The following is an 11,399-nucleotide window of genomic DNA, read 5'->3' on the forward strand; positions in this document are numbered from 1 at the left end:
GTCTAAAAATGGCGTCAGGACGTTTTAAACCTGACAGTTGCCTTGAGATCTCCGAGCTCGAACTGCCCTATTCCCACCTTGATCACAAGCTCCCATGAACCACTTGGACAGGGTTGCCTGTGTCCTTCTCGTTGATGTCCTTTGTGGCTCCATTCCTTTTCAGTGCTCCCAAAACAAAAAAGACAAGAAGTCAACTTAGTAAAGCTATTTAATGATTGTGAAACCTTATGGGACATGCTGAAATGTCTTCACACCACAATCCCTTAAAAAAAAAATATATATATATATATATATTACCGTATAGAACATCAGAAAAAGGCAGGTCTCGGCGCTTGTTCTTGCTACGATGTCCAAAGAGATTGTACTTCAGAGACAGAGGATTTGTCATGATGAACGCCATCATTGTTCTGACACTATCGTCCAATCCACCAATACCTGCAACCATTATAACATGGGTGTCACTCGATCCAGATAATCATCACACACTTAAAAATATTTTGGCAGTTAAACTGGGTATGATAAACGTCACAGGAAAGGAATTGTCGATTAAGTGAACAGCTTCGGTAACGCCATATACACTCAAAGGGCAAGAGCCCAACATTCTACCAAAATGATTATGATTAGGGAGGTAACGATTCACTCTAGCCCCAATTCGATTTTTGATTTTCAGTTCCCGATTTCGATTCGATATTTTAATTGTTTTAAGTTGCTGCCACGTTTGTCTCTGTGCGCTCGTGTGATGCTGCAGCGATCCACAAACAAAATATGTCTATACGTCTTGTGCATTTTGAATGGAACCAAAAAACAATACACGATGCCAAATTGTACTATTATTATGAAACTGCCTATGAGTAGTAAAAGAAATACTTGTAAAAATATTTCACATTTTTAGAGCCCCAATACATTCTTTTAAATATAGAAGGGACTGAAATCATGTGAAAATTGAGTCTTTTTCTCAGTTTCCGACTTGGGGTGAACACATTCGGCTTATCATAGTTGCAGTTGACCATCTTGAACTCTGAAGTCTTTCAACTCGGCCTTCCGAATCAGGGTTTTAGAGGTGGGGCTATTTAGTGATACAGTAGGATGGTTTGATCTCTGTAGCTCCAGAATCAGGAATGTACTGGGACTGGGGTTCCTACTTGGGTTTAGGGTACCTAATTTTATATTTCAAGAAATTAAATAATTATTTATAATTTTGAAGATAATACATTAAAATGTCATCATTTTCATACCTGCATTAGATCCTGCAGTAGACTCACAGACTCAACACGTTGGACGTACTCAAGGACCTTCTGCAGCGCCTCTCTTGGTTAGGAAGCTTTTTCTCTGTGACAATCCATGGGGAGGTGTAGATGGTACTTCGTCATCACAGGCTTCAGACTCGTCACTTGAGAAAACATCCCTGCAATGGATGCATAGACACTTGGGCATGAATGTCATTTAACAACAAAAGCTAGAACAAAAAGCTTTGCATTTAAAAGAATACATCTGTGATGGGGAAGCCAGGTTAAAGTGTTAATTTTATAATTATGTAATTAGCTGCAGGTTAGTCTAGTGAAGGTGTAATCACTTCTATTTTGGAGCATAGCTTTTGCTCTGTCCAATCATTGCCTCACCGGCTGAAACCCACATTCGGGTATTTTACAAACCAAAAACTTAAATACCTGTACAGCTCTCATTTTTAACTTATTTTCTCTAACCTTTACCCACAAAATTTGAATATTCAAAATAAAAGTACACAAAGAAGTCACAATTTTTCCACATTAGTTACTTACGTAGTTCCTCTCAAATGCAGCTCAACACTGCATTGAATTAGAGCTTGATAAGCCTAAACACAAAACATACAAAGCACATTGTGGCATGATTCTGAATGAGCCAATCTAGCATTTCAACATCTGTTCAACTGTTGGAACTATTATCTGACTCTATTAACCAACATTCATCCAACAATTATGCGCGCTCGTTTTGGACACTGCATTGAATTAGAGCTTGATAAACCCACACACAAAACATACAAAGCACATTGTGGCATGATTCTGAATGAGCCAATCTAGCATTTCAATATCTGTTCAACTTTCATCTTGAATTTCTATTATTTAAATAACAGGCAACATTCAACAGTTAATATGTTTTGCTTTACTTACCCAAATCAAACACATCACAAAAAAGCCTTAAATGAGCTAGTGGAGTAGATTGTATTAATTTGAGTGAAAGCTTAAGTCTTTTGGAGAATTTTGGAGAGAGATCGAGGGACACTGTGTTTAGCGTCGTAGGCCCAATGCTAACAATATGTAGCTCGTTGTAAAGGTCCTCATAAAAATAAATAAAACACACAACGCTTATCAGTATTATTAAAAGGGTGATTATAATGTACTTAAGTTTTCCCCAAAATAATTCGAGTACGTACGTTGTTGATATACCCTCTGTGTTCTCGTCACTTATCATTTTAGCATACTGTGTTTTAGCTAACGCACCAAGCAGTTTTCCAACACAGGCAACCTTGAAAAATTACAAAACACATTGTAAAGTAAGTCTAAAAAATGAGAGCCAGACATTTACCCAAGATTAATTAATTAATTCAATTATCGTTCGGGACTCACCGTGCTTTCAGCTCTTCTGCCGCACCTCAAAGACCGCGTAGCTTGCATTCGCTCCTTTTCTCACAGTTTGAATATGCTGCCTTCAAAAGAATCTGTAATTTTGACAACTCCGAATTGAATCTACAAAAATCAAGCAATAAGGTAGAAATAACTTCAAATATACTTTGAATAAAGATCTTTCACAGCATACAGAATTAATAAAATAACATTAATTAATAATGTTGATTTTGTTTATTTAAAAAAAAGTAACTGTGTTGACTGTTGGATGTGGCTGACAATGCTGGACCTGCCTTGTCAAATAGTTCATAGATGACAATCTTAGCTGTCTGGTATATTATAAAATGTTATCTTGTCCCTTAAGGGTTATTAAGTCACAGTTGGGGGTACATGTAAATTCACAAAATATAACGTCCAGCCTTGTTAAATTTAGCATAGATAAATACATGAATTTAATTTTAATAAATCAATCAATCCTCTGTACTGCTTCTTGTCCTCACAAGGGTCCCCGGGAGTGCTGGAGCCTATCCCAGCTGTCTTCGGGCAGTCGACAGGGTACACCCTGAACTGGTTGCCAGTCAATCGCAGGGCACACAGAGACAAGCAACCATCCGCTCTCACACTCAGACCTTGGACCAGTGACCAATCAACCTATCATGGATGTTTTTGGAAAGTGGGAGGAAACCGGCGAAAACCCTAGCAGGCACAGGGAGAACCTTGCACTTCTGTACTGTGATGCGGACTTGCTAACCAGTCCGCCACCGTGCCGCTTGTTCTAAAGAGTCCCAGAAAATAAAAACACCCGTCCATTAGTCAAAAGCGGAAAAAGTCCAACAACAACCCGACCATAATTTGCATTGTTCCATAAGTTAAATCAATGTCAAACCTAATAAAAGCTGACTTCTGGTCCTCAAAAATCCTACACTTATTTTAGTCCTTTCACAATCTCGCAGCATAGGCTCCATGGCCATGTCTCTATCGTTTTGGCATCCATTGAATAGTTCTACTGAGAATAGTCTTCGGGTGGTTACTATTAGCATAGCATGCATTAAATATCAAAAAGGCTCCAGAACAAATTTTCAAACCCATGCCCGCTTAGCTCATCTATAACCCATAACAGGACCCAGACATGGTTGACCAGCTCTAACCTATGCCCACTTATCCCACACATAACCCAAACAGGACCGATAAATGGTGACCACTTCTAACCCATGCCCACTTAGCCCACACATAACCCAAATAGGACCCAGACATGGTTGACCAGCTCTAACCCATGCCCACTTGGCCCATATACAGCCCATATGAGACCCTCACATGGTTGACCAGTTCTAACCCATGCCCACTTAGCCCACACATAACCCAAATAGGACCTATAAATGGTTTCAGTAGTAGATTCAGTAGTTTTTATCATTACAGCATTTTCCCCTCTGTATAATGGACAGACATTAGGAGTCTTTCCTTACACTTAGATACGTTTATACTGTGTATATTTGCATGCTTTTTATGAATGTCTGCTGCTAATGTTATACATTAACGGCTACATTACGCCGCCGACTCTGTGTGAGCTATATCTTTGCTGCTGTAACACCTCAAATTTCCCCATTGTGGGACTAATAAAGGACATCTTTATCTTTATCTTTACCAGTTCTAACCCATGCCCACTTAGCCCATACACAACCCGTATTGCACCCACAACATTTGCCCAGTTTAAGCCCATGCCCACCAATCCCAGATGGCGCCCACATGGAACCCTGTACCATTGCCCACTTCTAGCCCATTCCCACTTGGTACCCAGGAATCCCGCATTTACCCCATTTGGGGCCCAGTTGGACATGTTGGCTGGGTACAGTACTTTTATTCTTGCAGTATTTTTATCATTGCAGTATTTTCAATCATTCAGTATTTTTTTTTATCATTGCAGCGTTTTTATTTATTTCCCCTCTGAACCATAGACAGGCATTAGGAGTGTTTCCTTACACTTGTATATGTTGTGGGCTGTAAGTGTGTATATACATGGGGATCTGTGTATATACGTATATACTGTGTATATTTGCATGCTTTTTATGAATGCCTGCTGCCAATGTTATACATTAACGGCTACATTACGTCGGTGCCACTGTGTGATGTATATCTTTGCTGCTGTAACACTGCAAATGTCCCCGTTATGGGACAATTAAAAGACATCTTTATCTTTAGAAATTGAAGATTCACTTGCGAGGCCATTTTCAACACGGACCTTTCAAGAGAAGCTATATCGTCCAACACTCGGTCAGTGCTGTCTAAGTGCTTTTCTGTATATTGTTTGTCCACCCGTGGTGTCATAAATTATGGTATTATGAGGGGGATTTATTCAAGTAGGACGAAGTAGGACTTCATTGAAGGCCCAGGTGTGAAATGCATGGCCCTCCACTGGTTCAAATAATATCTAAAACTAAATTACCAGTTACATGTGCAATTTCAATATTCAACAATTATCTCAACAAAAAAGGACAATCTGAATTTTTTTTAAATGCACAATAAAACAGAAAAGCCATTTCCGGGTATTTTACAATTCAGTCTTCATTGGGGAAAAAACATTCAACAATTTGCTTTTCTTATTTAATACATAGTTCAGCACAGCAGGTGGCGGACAAGCACCTTAAAACGTCATTCGCCTACACAAGGAAGAAGAACATGCCCGAGGCGCTCCCGTGTCCTCGTCTTTCGGTCAACCTGAGAATAATGTTCTTGAGGATTAAAGTTTATAAATGTAAGTATGATGTGATTTTTTATTTTATTTTATGTTGTTGAACAGTGTTTTTGTTTATTTTATAATTTCGTCATTAAAAGGCTGTGGCGGTTGGAGAGTCAGCTTCGTGTTAGGGCGTGTTAAAGATCCCGATACCCACACTACACCCTCATTGAAGTATATACGAGTAAAATTATTCGAGCGCGCAGCCAAAGTATATTGTTCACTATTATTTGCGGACTTAACCAAAATCCCATTGAACTGGCGATGTTCGGTGGAATTCTTGTGCCCATGCTGAAAAAAATTATACACACAGCGCCGCCAAGTGGAATCAAAAATTTTTTTTAATTTTAATTTTCACGTACTGCACGGTGCCCTTTTGACGAATCCGACTGAAAATTAGTCAGAAAAGACTCACTTACTCTCTGCCGAATTTTGTGACGTTTTGGCAAAAGGCGTGGCTATTACGGTGCTGAAAAGTCCGATTGTACTCTGTGGCAACAAAAGCTCCGGCAACATTACTCAGATGATACTATCTTCTCGAAGTTGTACACATTTGAGGATACTTCAGCCCTGAAGACATCCACCAACTTATTTTTCATCGTAGTAGTAGCGCCACCAACTGGTAAAAGCTAATACAAGTTATTTTTTTGGATGTTTTTCTCCGTGCAACTCAACAAGGTCGCCCTCATATATGCTCGGATGACTGTTTCGGCCATGAGGATGTCACAATACGAAATTCATCCTTTTTCGTGAAAAGTTGTGGGCAATAAAACAACGCTGATTATGAGGTTCTAAATATGAACGACAACTCGTGAAACTTTACACACACATCAGGCAGAGCAAATTTATCAATATTTTATACGTTAGTTGTGCAGCTATTTTGAAATGGCTCGCCATGGCCCTCGAGAAATGTTAAAAAAAGCAGCCCTGGTTGAGTGTTTCACCTCGCTTTTTGTAAATTTTATGGAGTACAGTGAACCCTCGGTTATCGCGGTTAATGGGGACCGAGACCACCCGCGAAAACTGAAAATCCGCGAAGTAGCGGCGCACCTTCAAAAATGCTTAAAAAAAAATACAATATATATAATATATATATATATATACGGGGAGAGAGAGAGAGAGTGAAATTCATGTTAGAACAAAAAAAACAAATTATTATTAAAACGTATTATTTTTTTATTCCCCAGCCATTCTTTTTGTATTTATTTAATTACTCAGACTTTTACCTGCTGGTACGCCGTCTGGTGTGCCCTGTGAAATGAAAGGTGCCATTCTTTATTTATTTATTTATTTATTCATTTATTCATTCATAACTGACAGCTTCGCGCTCCGCTCGTGCCCGGGCGGAAGAGGTGCTCCAATTCGGCTTAACTGTGACACACGCCCACCCTCCTCCCCCGGAGCTTCCATTCGGTTAAACTTAGGGGCCGCTTGGCACCGCCCGTGCCCGGGGAAGGTGCTCCTCTTCGGCTTACTGTGACGCGAGCATGCCCTCCTCCTCCGGAGCTTCCATTCGGTTAAACTTAGGGGCCGCTTGGAACCGCCCGTGGCCGGGGAAGGTGCTCCTCTTCGGCTTACTGTGACGCGAGCATGCCCTCCTCCTCCGGAGCTTCCATTCGGTTAAACTTAGGGGCCGCTTGGAACCGCCCGTGCCCGGGGAAGGTGCTCCTCTTCGGCTTACTGTGACGCGAGCATGCCCTCCTCCTCCGGAGCTTCCATTCGGTTAAACTTAGGGGCCGCTTGGCACCGCCCGTGCCCGGGGAAGGTGCTCCTCTACGGCTTAACTGCCACGCGAGCATGCCCTCCTCCTCCGGAGCTTCCAATCGGTTAAACTTAGGGGCCGCTTGACACCGCCCGTGCCCGGGGAAGGTGCTCCTCTACGGCTTAACTGCCACGCACGCTGGCCGGAGCTCTGGTACTGTCCGAACCGCGCGAAACGTCGCCACCGATCGTGTCCGGGGGAACGTGCTCTTCTTCGTCCACTCTCCTCTTCGCCCACGCTCTTCTTTGGTGCACGCCGGCCGTCTAACCGCTCCAGCGCCCCGTCGTGCCGCTCGGCGAAACTACAATGCCCCCGAATATTTTTTAGACCCGCGAAGCACTGAACCCGCGAAAGGTGAACCGCCAAGTAGCGAGGGTTCACTGTATGTATAAGACCAAGACCTACAAAAAAGACTCTTGGAGCAATGAGCTAGGTTTTACAGGAAGTCGGCCATTTTGAATTTACTTAAAAGGGGGCGGGTCACCACAATGGACTTTGTGTAGAAATTATTATTGGGGCCCGAGCAGCGACCGCGGCGAGGTCCCTATTGTTTTTGTAGAAATTATTATTAGGGCCCGAGCAGCGACCGCTACGAGGTCCCCATTGTTTTTGTGGAAATTATTATTATTATTATTATTAGGGCCCGAGCAGTGACCTGTTTATTTTTTTTAAGCATTTTTGAAGGTGCGCCGCTACTTCGCGGATTTTCAGTTTTCGCGGGTGGTCTCGGTCCCCATTAACCGCGATAACCGAGGGTTCACTGTACTCCATAAAATTTACAAAAAGCGAGGTGAAACACTCAACCAGAGCTGCTTTTTTTAACATTTCTCGAGGGCCATGGCGAGCCATTTCAAAAAAGCTGCACAACTAACGTACATCGGCCTGATGTGTGTGTAAAGTTTTACAAGTTGTCGTTCATATTTAGAACCTCATAATCAGCTTTGTTTTGTTGCCGAACAGTGCAATGCCACTCCCACAACTTTTCATGAAAAAGGACGAATTTCGTATTGTGACATCCTCATGGCCGAAACAGTCATCCGAGCATATATGAGGGCGACCTTGTTGAGTTGCACGGAGAAAAACATCCAAGAAAATAACTTGTATTAGCTTTTACCAGTTGGTGGCGCTACTACTACGATGTAAAATAAGTTGGTAGATGTCTTCAGGGCTGAAGTATCCTCAAATGTGTACAACTTCGAGAAGATAGGATCATCTGAGTCATGTTGCCGGAGCTTTTGTTGCCACAGAGTACAATCGGACTTTTCAGCACCTTAATAGCCACGCCTTTTGCCAAAACGTCACAAAATTCGGCAGAGAGTAAGATCATTGTCTTGAATCTTTTCTGACTCATTTTCAGTCGGATTCGTCAAAAGGGCACCGTGCAGTACGTGAAAATTAAAATAAAAACAAATTTTTGATTCCACTTGGCGGCACTGTGTGTATAACAAAATAATAACATTAAGATGTCTTCAGGTCGGGACGTTTTATTTACAGGTGAAGGTTTGGATTTTTAGGAGCATGTGCAGGGGAGTTATTAAGCATTCATTTATTTGTATTAGGTTCATTTTGTCTTCTTATTATTGATATTTGACTGATTCATTAAAAGCAGACAATTATGTTTTAGGTTAATTTTTTACCTGACATGTTTCGGCGAGTCTTTCGCCTTCTTCAGAGTGTCGCATGATGGTGTCTTGAGCTGATGTTCCATGAGGGTGTGACTTACCTGTCAAAACAATGAAAAAATCAGAGCAGTAAAAGAACAAGCACAACATGAACATTACAAATCAGCAATCACTGACCACTGCAAAAGGGAAAACCACATCATGGACCGGGAGAAGGGCAGGGTCATCCGCACAGAAGAGAACAAACAACAGCGCTGGATCAGAGAGGCCATTGAGATCTGCAAGCGAGGCATAAAAACCATGAACAGAGACAAGGGAGCCTTCATCCTCTCTACCACCTGGACCAGCATCTTGGCGGAGTGAACGGACAGCGGGGGGCGTGACTTGCCTTCATTCTTGTGACAGGTAAGTCACGCCCTCATGGAACATCAGCTGATAAAGACGGGTCACAAGACAGCATCATGTGACACTCTGAAGAAGGCGAAAGACTTTCGTATTGTGACATGCTCAAGGCCTAAACACTCATCCGAGCAAATATAAGGTAGATTTTGTTCACCTGCCCGGAGAAAAACATCAACGAAAATAATTTGTATTTGTTTTAACCAGTTGGTAGCACTACCACTGCGATCAAAAATAAGTTGGCAGCCGTCTTCAGGGCCTGAATATCCTCAAATGTGAAAGATTTCCAGAAGATGGATCATCTGAATCATTTTGCAGGAACTTTTGTTGCCACGGAGAATAATCAGACTCTGCGGCACCGTAATAGCCACGCCCTTTGAAGGAAAGTCGTAAAAATAGGGATAGAGTAAGATCAATGTCTTGAGTCTTTTCTAGCCAATTTTCAATCGGATTCGTTAAAAGGGCACCGAGCAGTACGTCAAAATGTAAAAATTGATATTGATTGGCGCAAGGTGTATAACTGAATATAAACATATAGATGTCTTCAGGTACCGACTCTTTATGTACATGTGAAGTTTTGGATTTTTAGCAGCATGTGCAGGAGAGTTATTAAGCATTTTGTCCATTGCGGCGAAGGAAATCTTAAGTGAAAACTTTGAAGCCCCGCCCCCGTCATATAGTATTTCGGAAACAAAAAATTTTAGCCCCAGTGTTTGTCCCAGGTCTTAAGATGCTCCAGACAGAACTTTAAGGCAATCAGATGAAGCCTTTAGGATCAGGGTGCAAAAGAATGACCCCTGTAAACATGCAAAAAAGGGCAAAAGTCGGACTTTCAAAAATTCATAACTCACTTCCTGTTCATATTAGACGTTAAAAAATATAAAATTTTTCGCCATGCCCGATGAGACTGCCAAGTTTGGTGAGTTTTTGTGCATGTTTCGGGGGTCAAAAATGCGATCGAACAATCGGAAAAATAATAATAATACTAATTTCTACAAAAACAATAGGGAATTCGCAGCGGTCGCTGCTCAGGCCCTAATAATAATAATAATAATAATAATAATAATAAAAGTAATAATATTTTCGACAAAAACAATAGGGACCTCGCCGTGGTCGCTGCTCGGGCCCCAATAATAATTTCTACACAAAGTCCATTGTGGTGACCCGCCCCCTTTTAAGTAAATTCAAAATGGCCGACTTCCTGTAAAACCTAGCTCATTGCTCCAAGAGACTTTTTTGTAGGTCTTGGTCTTATACATACAGTGAACCCTCGCTACTTCGCGGTTCACCTTTCGCGGGTTCAGTGCTTCGCGGGTCTAAAAAATATTCGGGGGCATTGTAGTTTCGCCAAGCGGCACGACGGGGCGCTGGAGCGGTTAGACGGCCGGCGTGCGCCGAAGAAGAGCGTGGGCGAAGAGGAGAGTGGACGAAGAAGAGCACGTTCCCCCGGACACGATCGGTGGCGACGTTTCGCGCGGTTCGGACCGTACCAGAGCTCCGGCCGGCGTGCGTGGCAGTTAAGCCGTAGAGGAGCACCTTCCCCGGGCACGGGCGGTGCCAAGCGGCCCCTAAGTTTAACCGAATGGAAGCTCCGGAGGAGGAGGGCATGTTCGCGTCACAGTAAGCCGAAGAGGAGCACCTTCCCCGGGCACGGGCGGTTCCAAGCGGCCCCTAAGTTTAACCGAATGGAAGCTCCGGAGGAGGAGGGCATGCTCGCGTCACAGTAAGCCGAAGAGAAGCCCCTTCCCCGGGCACGGGCGGTTCCAAGCGGCCCCTAAGTTTAACCGAATGGAAGCTCCGGAGGAGGAGGGCATGCTCGCGTCACAGTAAGCCGAAGAGGAGCACCTTCCCCGGGCACGGCGGTGCCAAGCGGCCCCTAAGTTTAACCGAATGGAAGCTCCGGGGGAGGAGGGCGGGCGTGTGTCACAGTTAAGCCGAATTGGAGCACCTCTTCTGCCCGGGCACGAGCGGAGCGCGAGGCTGTCAGTTATGAATGAATAAATGAATAAATAAATAAAGAATGCCACCTTTCATTTCACAGGGCACACCGGACGGCGTACCAGCAGGTAAAAGTCGGAGTAATTAAATAAATACAAAAAGAATGGCTGGGGAATAAAAAAATAATACGTTTTAATAATAATTTGTTTTTTTTGTTATAACATGAATTTCACTCTCTCTCTCCCCGTATATATATATATATATATCTATATATATATATATATATATATATATATATATCTATATATATATATATATATATATATATAGATATATATATATATTTA

General features: G+C 42.5%; 1 long non-coding RNA gene across 1 annotated transcript; it reads right to left on the reverse strand.

Moving 5' to 3' along the window:
• Positions 1-299: 299 nt before the first annotated feature.
• LOC148315655 (uncharacterized) lies at positions 300-2,708 on the reverse strand. The gene is made up of 3 exons (XR_015840717.1): positions 2,604-2,708; positions 1,236-1,405; positions 300-435 (listed from the first exon to the last, which is right to left on the reverse strand). It is a non-coding gene; the product is annotated as an uncharacterized LOC148315655 (long non-coding RNA).
• Between the last annotated feature and the right edge of the window lie 8,691 nt (positions 2,709-11,399).

The sequence above is a fragment of the Idiotropiscis lumnitzeri genome, unplaced genomic scaffold (genome assembly GCF_059441095.1).
Source record: "Idiotropiscis lumnitzeri isolate Australia: NSW breed Sydney's pygmy pipehorse unplaced genomic scaffold, RoL_Ilum_1.0 HiC_scaffold_66, whole genome shotgun sequence".
NCBI lineage: Eukaryota > Metazoa > Chordata > Actinopteri > Syngnathiformes > Syngnathidae > Idiotropiscis > Idiotropiscis lumnitzeri.